A 22,924-nucleotide genomic window follows, 5' to 3' on the forward strand; every position below is an offset into this window, starting at 1 on the left:
AAGGACTTTAGTAGGGTTTCAAATAGTAATAAATTTAAAATTTTAATTATTGCATTATAAATACTTGCCAAGTCCCATGAATTACACTGAATTTGGCTTCTTAGTGGAGTTTCGCCCCTTCAGTTCGTCCTTCTCAGGGACACTTGAAGTCTTAATAACCTGTAGGGAAACGAAACTTTAGTTTTTATTATTTTAAAGTTAGCAATAAAATTTTCTAAAAGAATATTTATGAATTGTGTTATGAAAATGTTTATTAGGATTCTCTTTTAGAAAATTTTATAACGTAACACTCTTATTTCTATTAGTGTAGAATTTTAGTTTTAAATGAAAATGTCAAGGGGCACTTCTCGCCAAAGATCTAAGGCTTCAGCCCGAAATCTTTGGTGGTTTTGGTCCTTGCATTTCCACCGAACTCTCTCTAATAAGAGACTTACCTGACCTTTCACTAGGTTCTCGATCTTCCACTTCACTTTCCTCAGGTGTTGGATTAGTGTTCTGTAAAGAAAGTGGAAGCACTCAAATTAGTTTTTGTTTAATGTAGTTACAAGGGGTATTTCCCGCCAAAGTCTCTATAGTTTATTCTACGAGCTTTGGTGGACTTAGTCCTTGTGTTACAGTGGAGAATAAGTAACATTATTTTATTTTCTTGTATTTTTATACTTACGGATCCTAAACGAAATCTAAGGCCAGTTTGAAGTTCAAGATCCTCTAGAAGTTTAATCTGAAAGTATAGAGAATTCACATAATTAGTAAAATTATATAAAAAAAACACAAAAAATATTAAAAATATAGAAAAAATTATAAAAAAAATAATAAAAGAAAAATATAAAAAACATATGAATTACAAAAAAAAAAACTGAATTAATACTTTATTTTTAAACATTTTCAAATTTTTTTATTATTTTTCACTTTTATTTTGAGAGTTTTAGTTTTCTTCTACGCATTTATTCACAGCACACTTTTTGCGAACACCCGTTTTCGTTATTTAATTCACTTTTTTCCACAATAGTTTTCTTTACATTTTTACCTAAATCTCACAATAGTTGTTATAAACAAGTTTTTTTTACTCGCCTTAATACTTTCCTTTTCATCAATTTCTTTTAGTAATTTTTCAAAAATTTTCGTTTAATTTTGCACACCACTGTAAAAAAATTTTTAAGTTTCAATTAATTAACAACACCATAGCCCAGTTCAATAGTCTTATTTCTTTATTTTGTTTCAAAAACTCACACTTTTATCCGCCACCGTATTATCCAAAATTAGTTTTATTTTACACCACACAGTTCCTCCACACACACGGTCAAAATATTCACTTAACACCAAGAATAATTTTTTTTATTGTGTCACAACACTTTTGTTTTTCAATGTATTCTTTTATTTTTGTTTTACACCGGCTTAATTTACCATCACTTTAGTTTCAGTTTCACTTTCATTTTTATTCACTTTTATTTTTTTTTTTTTTTAACACCACACACTTTTAATCGTCACTGTAAATTCCGTTTTTAGTTTTTATTTTTTTATTTACCGTCAACAATTCATTCGCACAATAGTTTAATTTTATTTTCACTTTTAACTTTTTTATTTTACTTTTGTCGCACACTGTATATTCCATTTTTATTTTTATTCACAGACACAAATCCGTTTTACACAATAGCTTCATTTAATTTCTTTCTTACCTTTAATTTTGTTTTACACTTCACTTTTGTCCCGCACTGTAATTTCAGGAAAAATAATTTTTAGATTTTAAATTTTTACCGGAAATAAGTTATTAATTTTTATTATTTTCTTTTTTTAGTTTTTTTTACATTGTAATTGTCCGTCCGTGCACTTTTCGTACTCACTGTATTTTCCAAATTTTATTTTTTTTTTATCACAATAACACATTACACTTACTTAAAACACTTTTATTTAGTTTTTTTCGCACACACTTTTCACACTCACTGTAGCTTCCAAAAATCCCTAATAACACTTTAACTTTTATTTTTAAAACACTTTATTTTAAATTTTACACTTAAAATCCATTTTCACTTACCTTGCACATGTCCAACTCCAGAAATTACATCAGCACCTACCCAATAGCTAACTGTAGCCACATTCCTGAAAGAAACAAACAAAAAAAAGCATTACAATTTTTGTTGACCTTGAATGAATTCAATAAATTTTTACTTACCAATATTCCACCAGAATCTGCAGCATCCGTCGTCAATTCCTGAAAAGAAAATATAAGAAAAATTTTATTAATATTTTGGGACATTTTGCTATTAAAATTTCAAAATAAAATTAAGTATATTCAAAAATAAAAATTTCATAAAAAAAAAAAATTTCATTGCCATTGTTGGCCACCGCCATTGAAAAATCTTAATAAATGCGTATTTTTGCATTCTCTCTCCTCCCCTTCCATTTCATTCAAACACCTGTGTAGTAAATTCAGAGTACTTCGCCGCCCGACCTATTTTAACGGCGGTACAGAGTCGCACTTTTGTTTGTGAATGGAATAAGGGTTGCCATATTGCTAATTTTTTTTGTTGGGAATAAAAGAAATGCCCAAAATCCCAGAAAATTTTTAAAATTAGGGAAATTCATAAATTCAGGGCGCAAATTTTTCCACCCCATTCTGTATTCATAAATGGATTACAGAATGGTACGGTTTGTCGTGTGCACCCTGTAGTAGGGAAAAATTTAAGAAGAAAGTTAAGAACAATCCCGCGGTAGATTTTAACTCATAGGTTGCCGGAAACCAGTATATACAAAAAAAAAGAAAGAAGAAAGAAGAAAAAAAAACAAATTATTTAAAAGGTTCTTATAATATATTATTCATTACTTACCTGAAATACCCGAACAAACTAATACGGACGGACAGAAAACCTGTACATTCACCACCGGTCGTCAATAAACGTTGATCCTTGGGAGATTAGTCCAGTCTATTGCGAACCTGAAAGTAAAAGTGGTATTTAAATTAGAAAAAAAGAAGAAAAAAAACTCAAAGTAAATGTAAAAACTTAAATTAAACTTAAAATCTAAAATTTGATTAAATCTTAAAATCTAAAAAGCTAAAATCCTAAAAAACTAAATTTTGTTAAAACTTTAAAACTACATCTTGTTAAAACTTAAAAACTAAATCTTGTTAAAACTTAAAAACTAAATTTTGTTAAAACTTAAAAACTAAATTTTGTTAATACTTAAAAAACTAAAGTTTGTGAAAATCTTAAATCTAAAAACTAAAAACTAAATTTGCTAAAAACTAAAATTTTCCAAATTGTTAAAAACTTAATTTGTTAATAATTATCATCTGAAGTTGGATAATTAAAATTTGCTAATATTTTAACATTTTTCTAAAACTCAAATTGAATTTTTGCTAAGCCTAAATTTCGATGAGACATTGTTAATTTTTTTAATAAACCAAAACCTTTATAATGTTTAAATGAAAATTTAAAAGTTTATTATCATTAATATGACTGGCTAACTTTATTACTAATCGGCGGTAAGTAGGGTGACTAAATGTTTGCAGGGATGATCTGGGACGTCGAGGAAGATGACGTCATGGCGAGGATGAATCCTCGAGAGGGAGGGTCATATTGTGTATAGGTATGACCGTAGGGAGATACAGGACTACTTTTGGCCCCCTTTTTCTAATAATACCCCAAATGCTGGTATGAATTTTTGTGTTAGTGTGTGTCTGTGGTCCAGATTGCCGGCAAGAACCACCCCATCCGGCGAGCTTTAGCCGCGCAATACGCGGGCATACCAGCGCCGCTAGCAATCTGGCCACTCTGTCCCTTTTTGTTCTTTAAGTTGTCTGTTTGTTTATTTAAACAAACAGCTGACACAACACACCACTACAGAGTCCCCAAATTTTGTACAAGTAACTTTTGTTTAAATACAAATATTTTGGATTTTGATATTTGAGAAACTATTAGATGTAGAATCTTTAAATATTACATGAAGTACTTTGACATTAATGTGAACATTTAGGGAATAATTGGCGGACTTTAAATGGGGGACTTGGCACTTCCCATATTAATTAAATACAAAAATTCATTTATCTGGGAAACTAATAGAACTAGATTCCTCAAATTTTGCATAAATTACTTTAATATTCAACTGAACATTTTGGGAACATTTTTTCATAGATAGATAGAAATTGGCGAACTTTCAGTAATTTGCTTGGAATCTCTAATATGTAACATATTGTAATTTAGAGAACTATTGCAGTTAGAATCTTCAAAATCGTTAAGTGGGTTTTTTATTTATACTGCTTTTAGTGTAGCAAAGCACACTGGGTAAAGCTAGTTATATTAATAAAAATATATTTAATTATACGCGTAATGAACGGTAATTGCTATTATGTATATGTTATAATTTTTAGGAGGTCTCATGGGGATTTATGGTCGATAGATAACGCTATTAAAAGGTAAAAAAATTACATCAATATTTCTTACAGTTTACCTGTACCTGCGATTTGAACTCGGTAGATTTCGGGAAAATCGCATTTTTTTGTAATATTTTAGAGAATACGTACTAATTCTTTACTGGTGCATATTTTAAATAAAGTATTATCAGAGTATTATAGTCTAGATAATACAAAATATATATCCGAAGTTTTATTAAAATCGGACATTCTTAAACCATAAACTGTAGAGTTCAAAGGTCAAATTTTGCAATATTTGGGAATTCTTGGGAAATAAAACAAAAAATTCTATATTAAGTATAAAAGCTTATGAATTAACCCTTTTTGACTATGGAAAATATGCAACAATAAAGAATTAATACGTATTCTCTAAAATATTATAAAAATATGCTATTTTTCCGAAATCCGCCGAGTTCAAATCGCAGGTACAGCTAAACTGTAAAAAATATTTATCTAATATTTTTACCGTTTAATAGCCTTATCTATTGACCATAAATCCCCATGAGATCTCCTAAAACTTTAGAAATTTGTTTAACAAAGTTTCAAAAAAACTGAAATTGGAGCTTTGAAACGACCGTTGAAAAAATCAAACTTTTTTGACCATAGCTGAGAACGAGTTAGCGTTATCTTATAAGGGCAAAAACTAATATTCGAGTAATTACAGATATATTTTAAGTAACAAAATTATTTTTTAGAATATATCCCAAAAAAAGTAAATTTTTTTGACACATTTCGAATTTATGTGCTGTGAGACGCGTTAATGGCCTGGGCAATTTGCAATTACTTTTAAAGTCTTCAAGCAATTTTTGTGTTTTACATCTTTCCGAAATGCTTACTCTGTGCACATTACGATTCCTTTACAATAAAGTTCAAAATTTATTACTAAATGGCCATATTTGAGCAAAAACTGAAAAAAATCGATATTTTCTTCGAAGGTCCCCTCCCGAAAATCACCTAAAGGGGTTTTACATTACAATACTTTGTATTAGTATCAGAGTTTCATTATATTTAATACAAAATCTAATTTATTTTCATTCATGTATTATGAAAACAGTTTTTTTTGGTTTATTTGCGCTTTCAAAAGGCTTATGAAGAAAATTTTGAGGAAAAATAAAAGAAAATAAAACTTTAAATGACAATCCAAAAAGAAACTACAAACTAATTGTGTATTTTGTAAAATGTTAGAAATATAAAACTTTTCAAAAGCTCAATACATTTTAAACTACAAAATGTTTTAGGGTTTTAGATTGCAATACATTTTCAAATAATACTCTAATACAAAATCACATAATGTAAAGTACCTTTTAAGTGCACATTACACATTACCAAATAATGATATCCATACATATAAAGGCACAAATATTGCCTTTATATACAGAAATGATACTGTAAACTTTTTTCACGATCGGTTCATACTTGGTCATAGCTCCCATACAAGGTCCACTCCCGAAAATCACATAAACGTACCTAACTCATTACCAAATAATGGTATCCATACAAATTGTTTGAGCTCATAGCTCCTTTAGTTGTTGTTGTAGACAGGCAATATGAATTTTCCTCCAATTATTGAGGAACCTTTAGTTAATACCTTTGTATTAACAAATCATAGGTCTCTGCTGTGACTGATTGTACAAAACAATAAAAGTAGAACCAAGCTGTTGTTGATGGTTTCAATTTCAAAGGTACATTGATTTTATTAAAAGAGAAGAAAATCTTAAAAACTACCTAAACATAAATTATTTAAATGATAAAGATATGTAAAAGAAGAGAACGAAAAACAGATTAAATTAAAACATTATTAAAAATACTTGTTGAACATCCTTTCCAGACACCATAAACTTCCCAACCGAGCTTCGTTTGTTGTATTCGAGGTAAATTTGGTTTTATTAATTTTGAAATGACATCGTAGCCAAGTACACCATCAATTTCTCGCCAAGTTGGAAAAAATAGATGGGCAAGTGGCTCATATGGTTTGAAATGCTTTAATAGACAGGGGTCCAAAATATGTTCTGGTAACTTAATTGTAGGACGCCCTATACTGTCAAGCTGTAATAGCTTTAGCTCTAGGAGAGGTTGTATTGGATTTCATAATGACATGATCCGTTTGGTTGGATGATGATATATTTTCAATACGGGGCTTAGCAGTCTGAGTCCCATTTTCCGGATTAATTTCCTTTGCCTCTAAAGTGGTAACTGGTACAGCTGTTTTTATATAAGGCCGGAATTGAGAAGCAGCCCCTTCATCGCCTCTTTTTGCAAAAAAATCGCCTTCAACTCCCTATATGCGGCAGCGCATTGTGCTTGGCGTTACAAAATACGTTTTTTCGAAATTGCATCGTTTCTTAGATGTACACCAAGAACGTACGTCATCATAGGCCAAACAGTTAAGACAGAACCCTTTATTTTATACGGTCAATTGACGTACCTCAACGCTCCACTCCTTGAACTGAAGGCAATACTTCAGCGGATGATTTCTGCGGCAAACATAGCAAGGTGGTTTTTTATCCATCTGTGAAAGAAAGAAGCAAGGAAAAGAAATACATACAGTGAAATGTGCACACATGTGTAAATTTTGATTTTAGTGTATGTGTAAATTTTGAGTTTAGCGTATTTAAGGCTTTTTTATTTTGGGTGGACTTTTATTCGGAATGGATGTAGATTGGATATCAGTATTGGTTGGCAATAAGCATAATTTTACTACAGGTCGTTTTATGATCCCTTATAGGTAAGGTTTGTTTCGTACTGATTAAGGGCAATATCGGTTGAAGATTTCGCCTATCCCCCATACAAGTGACCCCCAGAAAACTCCTTAAATACTCATAAATACGTTAAATATGCAGCAATTTCCATGAAATTTAGCACAAGTCCGTTTTATGCATCCATAAATTTTACGGTATAGTATGGCGGACATCGGGTCATATTTGACCCCGTTCATGGTTCATAAATGCTGGTAATTGGGTTAAAAATACTAGTAAAGCAACGAAATTTTACACAAAATATTTTTATAGGAATCTAAACCTCTCGACCAAATTTTCTGGCAATCGGTCAATTAACCCAACTTATCATATAAGGTTCCCTTCAGATAATTATAGGAATATTAATTTCACTATAAAATTTTATGTGAATTGGTCCATAATTGATCCTACCTCTCATATTAGGTTCCTTTCAAAACATTACTTTAACGCTCATTACTGGCTTTAAAATATCTGTCCAGCAATGGAATTCGAATATGAACATAAATACGTGTATCAATGTTTATGACAATTAGTTCATAATTGACCCTACCTCTATATAGGGGTCCTTAAGAAAAAGGATTTAACTGAGTGATAAATATCAGCATAAACATAAGTATCAACATAAACAAGTTTTATAGGAGGTAAAATCCTTCTACTAAATTTTATTTAGTTCAGTCCATAATTTAACCTTTACTCCTCCATTTCATTTTGTACTATTGATAATATGTCGTCCCGTTCTCTATTTTTATGAAGTTGAAATATATGGAAAAGTTCAGCATTTGTAATAAACGAAGTCATTAAAAATGCTCTAGTTACTAAAGTTGCAGGAAGTTGCAGATGAAATTTATAATACTTACTTACGAGTGGCGGATAGGGGGTGGTGATGGACCATCTTTCCTCCCCCAGTTTTAGTTTGAATCAAGCTGAGGGAGGGCAGATTGTCCACCACCTGGGAATATTATATTCCCCGCGGACCAAAAACTGGAAAAAACAACATGGAAAATAAAAATGAAATGAAAGTTACGGTGCAGGGCCTAAATAACCCAGTACCGGCGGCAAGTGTTGATCCACTCGCGAGTCACGTGTCGTCGTCATCCTGCAATCGTGAGCAAAATACTACTACGGAGGTGGGTACCTTGGCCTCCGTGGCGGACAATGCGTCAAGTGTACAGCATGCCATTAGCAAAAAAATAGGGGTGAAAGAGAAGGATGTACTCGGAGAGAGCTCTAAGCTACCTCAGCCTTTAAATATAGGTGAGGGTTCCGACTCTGAATCCTCAGAAGATAATAACAACACCATTATAGCAAATCCCAAAAAGGATGAAGTAGGGCAAATGGTGAAACAGGTGAGTGATAGCATAGCTAAACTACTTATAACTAAGAAAAGACTATCTGAAGCACAGAGGAGGAAGCTGAAAAAGATGCTTCAGGAAATCATAGTTAGTCAATCCAACGACACTCCAAAGGAAAAATCGGACTCTCTCACAAGATCTGAGGTAAAGAGGATCAGGTCTCCCGAAGAGTTGACAACTGAGAATAAACCTAAGAAGAAAAAGAGCTCCCAGTCTTATAATACACAGTCGATGTATTATAAGACGATGTAATCAAAGGAACCTCAAGTCAGAATCCTGAGAGTAAGGGTGACAAAGCCAAGATAGATATCCCGAAGACGACCACGTCGGCGAAATCAACCTCGAAGGTAAGGGTATCTCAAAAGAAACCACGAAAAGCGAGGAAAGATAGGCTTGACAGTGGAAAAGGAAAGAATCCGCCATCTTACGCCAAAGTTGGCAAAAGAAGACACCGGGACGATCTCTGTTATGCAGTTTACGATGCCGGTAATCCGACTGGCAAAATTCCAATAGACCAACAGAGTAAGGTAGAAGATCTGGTGAACAATAAGATAGTGGACCACGCAATCGCTTCAAAGGGCCAACAACCAATAGAGAGCGTGAGCTGCGAGTTCAGAATAGGCGTGATGTTGATGAGGTTGGCATCTCACCAATGTGTGAGCACCTCAAAGAACTTGGTGAAAAGTATCCCTCCTCCCTGGGACGGCGCTAAGCTGGGACTGGCAAAGAAGGGCGAGCTTCCGGTGCTCTTAAAGTCCACTGTCTACATAAAAGGATGGGGCAGTAAACTGGCTAATGAACGTATACTGGAAATTCTTGGTGGTCAAAATGCTGAGCTGGCGTGGAAAAATGGGACGTTTTTTACAGGAAAGAAGAACCTGAGGGAACTTTATTTGTAATAGGTATCGACCAGAAATCTATGGCTAGTCTTGCCAAGAATAAAGGTAGGGCTTACCTCGCCTCTAAAGCTGTCATATTCAAAATTGGGAAGGTGCCGATTGGAAGGGCTGTTACAACAAGCCTCGAAAAGGACACTAAAATACCTAAGACCACAACATCAGTAGCAACTACTGATAACGTTAAGGAGTCAAATCCTAAAAGCGAGGAAGATTCCACTAACTCGCCAAAAGAAGGTGCAGCTGCCCTTCCCAAAATTGGGGAGGTGCCTATTGAAAAGGATGTCAAAACCGGCCCCGATAAGGACACTAAAACACCTAAGACGGTACCCAAAGCATCATTAGCAAATACTGGTAATTTTGAGGAGTCAAATCCTAAAAGCGAGGACGAAATCACTCACTCGCCAGAAGACAGAACAGCAGTGCTGTCCAAAATTGGGAAAATGTCGATTAAAAAGACTGCTCTTCCTATGCCTGATAAGGACACCGCAGTGCCATCAATGGTACCCACTGCATCAATAGCCACTTCAGGTTACCCGGAGGAGTCAAATCCAACGAGCGGGGATGTGATCACCAACTCGCTGGAAGACAGATTAATGGATGACAATGATTGAGGTTATCCAAATAAACCTCCATCGGAGCGAGACAGCTACCAACGCTCTGATGGCTAAAATTAACACAGGTAAGATACATATAGCTTTAATCCAGGAACCTTGGACGATCCGAAACAAAATTTCTGGATTAAATCGCGTAAATTTCCAACTTTTCTGATACAGGGTCTCGACCGAGAACATGTATCTTATGTCACAAGAATTTATGTTTTGTCCTCTCAACAGGATTATCCACATCGGATGCAACGGTACTGATGCAAGGTCGTGGCAACATATACCTTGCATCTGTTTACCTGCCTTTCAATTCTTCGACACTACCACCAACGTCGGAGCTGATGAAACTTGTCGAAGAGGCACAAAGGCAAAATAAGAAAATTGTAATAGGTTGTGATGCCAACTCCCACCATGTAGCTTGGGGAAGTACAAACACCAATCGCAGGGGACAAGCCCTCATGGATTTCCTTAATACTTAAGACTTGATCACATCGAACTTATGTAATAAAACTACCTTCGTCAATAGAATCAGAGAAGAAGTATTAGATATAACTATATGTTCAGAAGAGCTTATAAACGAAATTCAGGATTGGAGAGTTTCGGACGAGCACTCCTTTTCTGACCATCGGTACATAAGATTCAATATACTACGGCCGCCACCAAAGCCGATAAAGTTTCGGAATAAGTCTAAAACTAATTGGACAATATTCGATTCCTTACTAAAGAACCGTTTATGTCAGAACACTTTTCACAAGTGCCTTGGTTGAATCGTTCGAGGACAGCTGCCCTCTGCGAGAGCGGAGATCTGCCCAGGAGAAACCCTGGGTAACCGGGGCGATCCGGAACCTTGGTAAGACTCTTCGCAAACTATTTAACCGGGCACGGCGTAAAAAGACCGCAGTATACTGGGATGAGTATCGTAGTAAACTTGGTGAATATAAGAAAATTGTTCGTAAAGCCAAATGAGACTCCTGGAAACTTTTCTGTGAACAGGTAGACAGCGTAAATGACGTATTGAAGATAAAAAAATTCCTATCCAAAACTCATGTCCAACCTGAATCTATGGTCGATGATACGGGCAGGAGGCTGGAGGATATGGAGGAGACAATGAAACTCCTAATGGACTCTCATTTTTCACCCGGTATATCGAATAACATAGATGAACCGATATTGGAGGAAGGGGAGGCTAACACGGAAATTGTAATTACATCTGATATGGTTAAAGGGGCAATCAAGAGCTTCGCTCCCTATAAAGCTGCAGGGCCAGATGGCATATTCCCGGCACTCTTACAGATGGAGGCGGGACTGGTTTCCGTACATCTGTCTGAGATATTCACTGCATGCTTGAAATTCACATATACCCCCATTAAATGACAGGATGCAGGGGTAATATATATACCTAAACCAGGGAAACCTAGCTATTCGACACCTAAGTCTTATCAAGTATGGTGAAAAGCAGTATACCCGACAAAGACCAAAAATTTAAGCAGCATGCTTTTGTAAAGGGACGATCGGTGGAAACCGCTTTAAACGAAGTTGTCCACTACATAGGTGCATCCTTTGATAGCAAACTGTATACACTGGCGGTATGCATTGACATCAAAGGCGCCTTCAATAACGTGCACACTGATACTCTTATCCAATCCCTAGACCAGTTTTATGTTGACCGGGTGCTCCGTAACTGGATCAACCACATGCTAAGGAACAGATGGATAAGCTGCGAGATGTTTCGATATAACTATCAGGAAAAAGGTATTTCGCGGTATACCACAGGGTGGCATTGTGTCACCTTTACTCTGGGTTACCACGATTAATAGCCTCCTAAGGACCCTAACTGAGAAAGGACTTAGACCTGTCTGCTATGCAGACGATGTCGTAATACTTTTAAAGGGAAAGGATCCAAATTACTTGTGTAGAAGAGCTGAGGTGGCTCTGAATACGGCCTTGAGCTGGGCTCAACCGAGAGCCCTCAATGTTAACCCGGCAAAAACGGAAATCTGTCTTTTCACAAGAAAGACAAAAATTTCTACGTATATTGAACCTTGCTTCCTGGGCAAGAAGTTACCAGTGACAGACAAAGTTAAGTACTTAGGTGTAATTCTCGACCGGAAATTAAAATGGAGGTGCCACATAGAGGATAGGATCAACAAGGCACATCGGTGCTGGGAGATATGTAAGAGAAATATAGGCATGAAATGGGGTCTTAGTCCTACTATGACAAATTGGCTTTATAAAAGTGTAATTAGACCAATTTTAGCTTACGCTTCAATAATCTGGTGGACTGCTTTAGACAAAAAGTGCAATATCAAACTACTACAGGGAGTTCAGCGTACATGCTGCTTGGATATAAGTGGTGCCATGTGTACTACTTCAACCAAGGCTCTGGAAACGTTGCTAGATATTCCACCCATTGAAACATATTTAAGATATGACGCGGCGCTTACAGCCGAACGGCTCTTTACTTTAGGCGAACTGGCCAAAAACGGTTATAGGACACGTCATCAATGTATACTGGACACATTGGAAGATTATACACAATCGTCGGACGGGCGTGATCGTATAGCAGACACAGAATATGTCGGAAACTTTGAAACGCTGATCCCAGATAGTATGTCTTGGTTAAGCGGAACATTAGAGCAAATACCAGTAGGAATCCGTTGTTACACGGATGGCTCTAAATGGGGGACAAAGTGGGGCTGGGGTTCTATATTGAAGACCCAGAAACGGAAATATACCACCGTTTTCAAAATCATAACACAAGCTTCCAGGCAGAAGTACGAGCAATAACGGAATGCGTAAACTGGATTAGAATAAACGCGGACGTTGGAATTTAAGAGGGGAAGAGTTAAGAAAATTAAAATTACCATTTACTGTCATATTCAAAATAGGGAAGGTGCCGATTGGAAGGGCTGTTACAACAAGCCTCGAAAAGGACACTAAAAAACCTAAGACCACAGCATCAGTATCCACTACTGATAACGTTGAGGAGTCAAATCCTAAAATCGAGGAATTTACCATTAACTCGCCAGAAGAAAGTGTAGTTGCCCTTTCCAAAATTGGGAAGGCGCCGATTGAAAGGCCTGTCAAAACCGGACCCGACAAGGACACTAAAACACTTAAGACAGTACCCAAAGCATCATTAGCAAGTACTGGCAATGTTGAGGAGTCAAATCCTAAAAGCGAGGAGAAAATCACTCACCCGCCAGAAGACAGAACAGTGTCTATTAAAAATACTGCTATTCCTATGCCTGATAAGGATACCGCAGTGCCATCAATGGTACCCACTGAATATGTCGGAAACTTTGAAACGCTAATCCCAGATAGAATGTCTTGGTCAAGCGGAACATTAGAGCAAATACCATTAGGAATCCGTTGTTACACGGATGGCTCTAAATTGGGAGACAAAGTGGAGCTGGGTTTCTTTATTGAAGACCCAGAAACAGAAATATACCACCGTTTACCAAATCATAACACAAGCTTCCAGACAGAAGTACGAGCAATAACGGAATGCGTAAATTGGATTAGAATAAATATGGCGCCCACAGCGCTTAATATATTTACCGACAGCCAGAAGGCAATTAGGGCGATAGAACTAAATCTAAGACCGTAATGGATTGTAAGAAAGCTTTAACTGAATACTCTCCCAGAGGTAAGGTTCACATCATATGGGTACCAGCCCACTCGGGAGTAGTCGGTAACGAAAGGGCGAATGTAATAGCTTTAAAGGGAAGGGAGCTGGAGGCAGTTAACCTGACAAACGCAAAACCATTCGACGCAACAAAAGCTGAACTAAAAATATGGGTGAGAGAATCCCATAAGGCCTCTTGGAATAATGAAACGGTGGGTAGAACCACGAAGATCCTATGGGGTGACCTTGATGAGAGCAAGACGAAAAATCTCCTCAAAATGAGCAAGTCTGAAGTTAGTATGATGGTACGTATTCTGAGTGGACACACAGGACTACGAGCACATCTATGCAAAATTGGACGTGCGGATTCAGACGAATGTAGAGCATGTGGAGAGGACAGTGAAACTCTGGAGTACTTTCTTTGCCACTGCCAGGCATTCGTCGAAGTTATTAGATCCAAGTATCTTGGAAGTGATGTTATTCCGGAAATAACATTCCTGACTAACACTGATTGGAAGATTCTTAGGAATTACGTTCACTATGAACACTGAAAAATAATTCTTTCCGTTTTTTTTTCATGATAAGGAGCGCACAACAGGCCCGATAGTGGCCTAGGTGTATTTCTTCGGATTTGATGTAGTATACAACCTCCTGTCGACCTACCTACCTACCTAAAGTAGGCCACAATGACTTAATTTATCTAAAAAATTAAACCGCACAAAATCGTTTTAACCACATGGAATGATTACTTGCTAAGCCTACTTTAAAACAAGTGATAATTTACAAAGAAAAATTTTAAGGAAAAATCATAACCTTCATTTATGTAAAGATATAAAATCTAATGTAAAAACCTTAAAACGAAATGCAAAATATTATCAACTTTGCATATGTATAAACAGTCACAAGATTAAGCAATAATCAAAATATGATTTAAATTGTATGATTTGAAGTGTTAGCTATAATCTACCATCAAAAATTTATCAGAATTAAATAATTGAAAGAAATAATTTTTGGCCAGAATTGATCACCGTGCAACGCTTTAAATAAGGGTTTTCTGTTGGTGCTTCGGGTCTAGATGTAATGGCAGCACCGCGTAAAAAATGCCCAGGTGTTAAAGGTAAGATTTCATTGGGATTTTCAGTCAATGGAGAGAGGGGTCGTGAATTTAAAACAGCTTCTATCCTCACGAGCAAGGTGCTGAATTCCTCGATGGTAAACGACATATTGTTGGTGACTTTCTTTAGATGTGATTTCATACTTTTACCGCTGCCGCCTATATGTGGGGCATATGGTGGTATAAATGACCACGTGAAACCAGATGTAGCACAGCACTTTCGGTTGACTTTAGGAAATCGTGGTGGCTCTTGAGTAGTGCATAGCATGCTCCCAGAAAGTTCCGTCCATTGTCAGAAAACATGGTCTTTGGAAGTCCTCTGCGGCCAATAAATCTGTCAAAGCAGGCTAAAAAGGCGTCGGTTGAAAGATCGGAACACACTACCAAGTGAACAGCTCTAGTAGAGAAACATACAAATACTGCAGCATAGCTCTTTAACATTTTTCAAATGGGAAGATTTTATACTAAACGGCCCTGCAAAATCGATTCCAGTATAAGTAAAAGGGAGGAAATAATTAACTCGGTCGGGGGGAAGAGATGCCACCATTTGATTTTGAAATTAATGTTTTTATACTGTTCATATCTTACAATTACGTATACACTTTCATATTAAGTTTTTCAATCGTGGTATGTAAAAACCTCTACTTGTTCGTAGCATAATATGGTGTTCAGAGTGAAGCAATATTCGATGCATATAACTCACAAGAAGTACAGCGAATTAAGACTTGTTTGGGATTATGACTGGATGTCGTTCTTCATAGCTTAGTCCAGAGTTTTCCAGTCTGCCACTACACATACCAGATTGTCTTTATCTATAAAAGGACTTAGCGTAAGTAATCTACTTTTCCGCTTTAAAGACCTTTTTTCTTTTAGGCATTCATATTCTTTATAGAAATGGTCCTGTTGAGCGAGACACATTAAACGAGTTTTTACCAGGAATATTTCCTTTGCAGTTATAAACTTCTGAGTGTAATAGGAGTGCTTACGTGTTTGGTTAATAAAGTGATAAATATAACTTATGACTCGAAGGGCCCCATCTAGCGAAGAAAAATTCTTCAAAATATCAGTTAACTTAATTACTTCAAATTGGGTTGTTTGTGGTTTAATCTTCATATGAAAACTAAAACATTTTATTGTTTCGAGGTCTACTGGATCAAAGGTTCGTTTAAAAGGTTGTTTTAGCCAGAGAGGCCCATTCCACCATAGTTGACTTTAGGAAAGTTCTTGAGGAGTGCAGCCGCGCGTTTCTAAATCGTACTTTTGGTAGTGTTTAAAATTTGAGTGGCCCTATTAGCAACAAAAGTTTTCAATGTATTGGGTGCCTTTTGGAGCCAACCAAGTACAATTGATGAATATGTCCATAAAAACAAAGTTCCGTAATAGCTTAGTAAGCAATAAAGCTCCACATAATTCCAGTTTAGAGATTGTAATCTTTTAAAGTGGAGATACTTTCGTCTTGGCCACCAACAAATGACTATTCAACGCGCTCGTTTCACTTTCGGTTCTGATGTAAATTGTGCCACAGTATGCCTTCTCCGACGCATCACAGAATTCATGTATTTGTAGTGTGGAATGAACTCATCTTGGTATTTTCAGAGTAGAAATATAGGGCAAGTTTTTTACAAACATGTTCCATTTAATTTGAATAAGTGCAGAGACTTTTTCATCCCAATCACACTTTTCTTCCCAGAGTTCTTGCATCAATAGATTAGCGATTACAACTACAGGTCCTAGCCAACCTAGTGGATCAAAAATCCTAGCAATCACAGATAAAATTCTTTTTTTCGTGGTAATGGCTGTAGCTTCTATCGGCTCAACAACATAATAAAAAGAATCGTAAATAGCATTCCACCTTATCCCCAAAGTTTTTGTGGTACTGGAATCATAGAATCTTAAAAAATCTTCGTTAAGAAGATCCTCTCGGGGCAATTTTTCTAGAAGAAACTTGTGATAGGAAATCTAGCAGATCCTAATGCCTTTGAAAGCTCATCTTGTTTACATTTTGCTTCTTCAAGTATATGGCCACCAGATAAAATGTCGTCAACATATATTTCATTTTTAAAATATTAGATGCCTTCGGATAAAGATGTTCACAGTCTTCACTTAACTCTAGCAGAGTTCAAAGTTCCAGGAATGGTGCACAATTTATTCAAATGTTATAGTTGTCAATTGGAAATTATTAATATTTCCTCTGAATTTTTTCTAAATACAATGCGTTGATATGGACGATCATTCCCATGAACCAAAATCTGTCGGTACTTTTTCTCAATATCTCCCGTAAATATATATTTATAATTATGCCATCGCAATATAATTTGCATCAGATCCATCTGTAAAGTGGGGTCTTGGTGTAAAACATCATTAAGGGAAAACCCGTTTTTTGTTTTTTTTAATACGGCCCGTACTTTCGTAGTGCTGCTTTCGGGCTTAATAACCACATGGTGCGGTAGAAAAATTTAAACTGTTTTTCGGTTTTTGTTTCGCTGTTTGCAACTTCTTCCATATGATCTAACTCCAAATATTCTTGTAGAACCTCAGTGTACTACTTCTTTAACTCTGGGGTTTTATCTAAAGTTTTTTCCATTCTATAGTACTGCGCCAATGCTATGTTTCTTGAATGGCCCAAAAGTATATTTGTCGGAAAATCTTTTTTGAAGGGTAATGGTACTAACGGCCATCAGGTGGATGGATCGTTGTTTGTTGAAAGAATTTTTCGCAAAACAAATCATTGTCGAATTGGACTAATTGTTTCTCTGCCTATTTCAGCTCCCAGAACTTTTTAATTTGGTCAGTAAGTACCTACTCATTAATAGGTGAGACAATTGTGGAAAAGAAGGTAATTTCATTTGTTATCTCGAGTCCCGACAAATACCAACCAAAATGGGATTCTCTTGTTATAAAATTTGACATGAAAGGCTTCCAATATAAGATCGATGGGTGCAGGCCTATTAAAAAACGGATCTTTAAATTTTCTATGGTATCCAAATTTGGAATACAAATAGCTTGCTCTGATCTGTATTTTAAAATTCAATATTCTTAATCTTAATATGACATTACATCTTGTTTTTGAATTTCCTACAACGGTTTCTCCAAGTCCCGAAATTTTGGTACAATGAGCTTCTCGTGGAAGTGACAAATTTTGTTGAATACGTTTTGAAATAAAAGACTTTTCTGACCCCGGGTCCAATAATGCTCTAACATTAAATTTTTCGTCCAAATGTTCTATATTAATTAAGGCTGTGGATAATATCGTGGCACCCTCGTGTTGAGAGAAGTGAGCTTGTAATGAAACAGTTGTTGTTACACTAGTAGTTGTAGTTGATGTAATTTTACTGGAATCTATGGGATTTTGTTTGTTAGAGCTAGAAGGTGTTCCATCTTCTAATTGGTCTGAGCTTGGGGCTAAATAAGGTTTTGATTTGTCCGAGTTATCCAAATGTGACATAGTGTGATGTTTTCGATTACATTTTTTTAATCGTTTATTTTAATAAAAATTTTTTATTATTTTTACATTGGGAATAAACAAACTAGAATTTTTTAAATAACATATTAATATACTCGATTACATTTTAAACATGAAAATTGGCTCTGACATTTAGATTTGAAATTATTGGCTGAAAGACAGTTTGCACAATACTTGTTATTATAGACGTATTTTATTCGATCCTTTATTGACAAAGATTTAAAGTAATTACAAAATTTTAGAGAATGATTTTGTTTGCATTTCTTGAAACTAAATTTTGAAACCTCTATATTAGATTGAGAATAAAAGGCATGACTTTTTTGAACTTGATTATATTTTGCCACAGGTTTTCGTAAATTTTGTTAAAAAAATCGCTCATTTGTTGCCAAGTAGGTTGTGATTCGCTGAAGTAGTTTCCCATGCACGCACAGTTTCATCAGGAAGTTTGAAGTAATATAAATAAATTAGAAATGGGTGGCAATTAGCTACATCTACGCTAAATGATTTCAAGGTTGATACCCTATCATTCACTAACCTTTGCATATGTCTCATTGCTTTTGCATTTTCTTGTGGCATTTCTAGTAGGCATTCCGAATAATTGTTTCATTTGTTTATGTACCAAAACACGAACTCGGGGGAGTTTTTTCGTTTTTCCTACCGAGCGCGTCCCCGGGTGGCGGATAGGGGGTAGTGATGGACCATCTGTCCTCCACAGTTTTACTTTGACTCAAGCTAAGAGAGGGCAGATTGTCCACCACCTGGGACCAAAAATCTGGAAAAAAACAACATGGAAAATAAAAATATGAAAGTTACGGTGCAGGGCCTAAATAACCCAGTACCGGCAGCAAGGGTTGATCCACTCGCGACTCATGTGTCGTCGATGTCCTGCAATCGTGACCAAAATACTACTACGGAGGTGGGTACCTTGGCCTCCGTAGCGGACAATGCGTCAAGTGTACAGCATGCCATTGGCAAAAACATAGGGGTGAAAGAGAAGGATGTACTCGGAGAGAGCTCTAAGCTACCTCAGCCTTTAAATATAGATGAGGGTTCCGACTCTGAATCCTCCGATGATAATAACAACACCAATATAGAAAATCCAAAAAGGATGAATTAGAGCAAATGGTGAAACAGGTGAGTGATAGCATAGCTAAACTACCTATTACTAAGAAAAGACTATCTGGAGCACAGAGGAGGAAGTTGAAAAAGATGCTTCAGGAAATCATAGTTAGTCAATCCAACGACACTCCAAAGGAAAAATCGGACTCTATCACAAGATCTGAGGCAAAGAGGATCAGGTCTCCCGAGGAGTTGACAACTGAGAAAAAACCTAAGAAGAAAAAGAGCTCCCCGTCTTCTAATACACAGTCGAAGCCAAGCCATACTTCACTCAAAGGAACCTCAAGTCAGAATCCTGCGAGTAAGGGTGACAACGCCAAGATAGATATTCCGAAGACAATCACGTCAGCGAAATCAAACTCGAAGGTACGGGTATCTTAAAAGAATCCCCGAAAAGCGAGGAAAGAGAGGCTAGACAGTGGAAAAGGAAAAGAACCGCCATCTTATGCCAAAATTGCCAAAAGAAGGCACCGGGACCATGCAATTGCTTCAAGGGGCAAACAACCAATGGAGCGCGTGAGCTGCGAGTTCAGCATGGGCGTGATGATGATGAGGTTGGCATCTCAGCAATGTGTTAGCACCCTAAAGAACTTGGTGGAAAGTATCCCTCCTCCCTGGGACTGCGCTAAGCTAGGACTGTCAAAGAAGAGCGAGCTTCCGGTGTTCTTAAAGTCCACTGTCTACATAAAAGGATGGGGCAGTAAACTGGCTAATGAACGTATACTGGAAATTCTTGGTGGTCAAAATGCTGAGCTGGCCGTGGAAAAACGGGATGTCTTTTACAGGAAAGAAGAACCTGAGGGAACTTTATTTGTAATAGGTATCGACCAGAAATCTAAGGCTAGTCTTGCCAAGAATAAAGGTACTGCTTACTTCGCCTCTAAAGCTGTCATATTCAAAATTGGAAAGGTGCCGATTGGAAGGGCTGTTACAACAAGCCTCGAAAAGGACACTAAAATACCTAAGACCACAGCATCAGTAGCAACTACTGACAACGTTAAGGAGTCAAATCCTAAAAGCGAGGAAGCTACTACAAACTCGCCAAAAGAAGGTGCAGCTACCCTTTCCAACATTGGGGAGGCGCCGATTGAAAGGCTGTCAGAACCGGCCCCGATAAGGACACTAAAACACGTAAAACGGGACCCAAAGCATCATAAGCAAGTACTGGTTATTTTGAGGAGTCAAATCCTAAAAGAGAGGAGGAAACCACTCGCTCTACCCACTGCATCAATATCCAAATCCTAAAAGAGAGGAGGAAACCACTCACTCTACCCACTGCATCAATAGCCACTTCAGGTTACCCGGAGGAGTCAAATCCAACGAGCGGGGATGTGATCACTAACTCGCTGGAAGACAGTTTAAATGGATGACAATGATTGAGGTTATCCAAATAGCGAGACAGCTACCAACGCTCTGATGGCTAAAATTAACACGGGTAAGATACATACATAAGATACATAAGATACCTTGGACGATTCGCAACAAGGTTTCTGGATTAAATCGCGTAAATTTCCAACTTTTCTGGTACAGGGTCTCGACCGAGAACATGTATCTTATGTCACAAGAACTTATGTTTTCTCCTCTCAACAGGATTATCCACATCGGATGCAACGGTGCTGAAGCAAGGTAGTGGCAACATATACCTTGCATCTGTTTACCTGCCTTTCAATTCTTCGACACTACCACCATGCTGATGAAACTGGTCGAAGAGGCACAAAGGAAATATAAGAAAATTGTAATAGGTTGTGATGCCAACTCCCACCATGTAGCTTGGGGTAGTACAAACACCAATCGCAGGGAACAAGCCCTTATGGATTTCCTTAATACTAAAGACTTGATCACATCGAACTTAGGTAATAAAACTACCTTCGTCAATAGAATCAGAGAAGAAGTATTAGATATAACTATGTGTTCAGAAGAGCTTATAAACGAAATTCAGGATTGGAGAGTTTCGGACGAGCACTCCTTTTCTGACCATCGGTACATAAGATTCAAAATACTACGGCCGCCACCAAAGCCGATAAAGTTTCGGAATAAGTCTAAAACTAATTGGACAATGTTCGGTTCCTTACTAAAAAGCCGTTTATGTCAGGACACTTTTCAATGTCGAAATAAAGAAGACATAGACGCCAAAGTAGAATTGCTCACAAGTGCCTTGGTTGAATCGTTCGAGGACAGCTGCCCTCTGCGAGAGCGAAGATCTGCCCAGGACAAGCCCTGGGTAACCGGGGAGATACGGAACCTTGGTAAGACTCTTCGCAAACAATGTAACCGGGCACGACGTAAAAAGACCGCAGTATACTGGGATGAATATAAGAAAATTGTTCGTAAAGCCAAACGAGACTCCTGGAAACTTTTCTGTGAACAGGTAGACAGCGTAAATGACGTATCGAAGATAAAAAATTCCTATCCAAAAGGAGACAATGAAACTCCTAATGGACTCTCATTTCCCACCCGGTATATCGAATAACATAGATGAACCTTTATTGAAAGAATGGGAGGCTAACACGGAAATTGTAATTACATCTGATATGATAAAGGGGCAATCAAGAGCTTCGCTCCCTATAAAGCTTCAGGGCCGGATGGAATTTTCCCGGCACTTTTGCAGATGGAGGCGGGACTGGTTTCCATACATCTGTCTCAGATATTTACTACATGCTTGAAATTCACATATACCCCTATTAAATGGCAGGATGCAGGGGTAATATTTATACCTAAACCAGGGAAACCTAGCTATTCGACACCTATGTAAGGCTTATCAACCGATAAGTCTTACGTCATTCCTTCTTAAAACCTTGGAACGGAGAGTCGATAATATGATTAAAAGCTGTATACCCGACAAAGACCTAAAATATAAGCAGCATGCTTATGTAAAGGGACGATCGGTGGAAACCGCTTTAATCGAAGTTGTCCATTACGTATGTAGGTGCATCCTTTGATAGCAAACTATATACACTGGCGGTATATATTGACATCGAAGGCGCCTTAAATAACGTGCACACTGATACTCTTATCCAATCCCTAGACCAGTTTTATGTTGACCGGGTGCTCCGTAACTGGATCACATGCTAAGGAACAGATGGATAAGCTGCGATGTGTACGATATAACTATCAGGAAAAAGGTATTTCGCGGTATAGCACAGGTTGGCATTTTGTTACCTTTACTCTGGGTTACCACGATTAATAGCCTCCTAAGGACCTTAACCGAGAAAGGACGATGTCGTAATACTTTTAAAGGGAAAGGATCCAAATTACTTGTGTAGAAGAGCTGAGGTGGCTCTGAATACGGCCTTGAGCTGGGCTCAACCGAGAGGCCTCAATGTTAACCCGGCAAAAAGACAAAAATTTCTACGAATACTGAACCTTGCTTCCTGGGCAAGAAGTTACCAGTGACACACAAAGTTAAGTACTTAGGTGTAATTCTCGACCGGAAATTAAAATGGAGGTACCACATAGAGGATAGGATCAACAAGGCACATCGGTGCTGGGCGATATGTAGGAGAACTATAGGCATGAAATGGGGTCTTAGTCCTTATATGACAAATTGGCTTTATAAAAGTGTAATTAGACCAATTTTAGCTTACGCTTCAATAATCTGGAGGAC

At 37.0% G+C, this 22,924-nt stretch overlaps 1 protein-coding gene and 1 long non-coding RNA gene across 2 annotated transcripts in view; one reads left to right on the forward strand and one right to left on the reverse strand.

Moving 5' to 3' along the window:
- LOC119616243 (ionotropic receptor 75a) overlaps positions 1 to 22,924 on the forward strand; it is a 468,776-nt gene that overhangs the window by 293,040 nt on the left and 152,812 nt on the right. The gene's annotated exons all lie outside the window — the stretch shown is intronic.
- Positions 68 to 2,379, reverse strand: LOC119616248. Its single transcript, XR_005232517.1, has 5 exons — positions 2,171 to 2,379; positions 2,033 to 2,097; positions 665 to 721; positions 435 to 495; positions 68 to 159 (listed from the first exon to the last, which is right to left on the reverse strand). It is a non-coding gene; the product is annotated as an uncharacterized LOC119616248 (long non-coding RNA).

Source organism: Lucilia sericata, unplaced genomic scaffold, assembly GCF_015586225.1.
Source record: "Lucilia sericata isolate MDLA Ls3-8-SP2 unplaced genomic scaffold, ASM1558622v1 Contig000063F_arrow, whole genome shotgun sequence".
NCBI classification, from domain to species: domain Eukaryota; kingdom Metazoa; phylum Arthropoda; class Insecta; order Diptera; family Calliphoridae; genus Lucilia; species Lucilia sericata.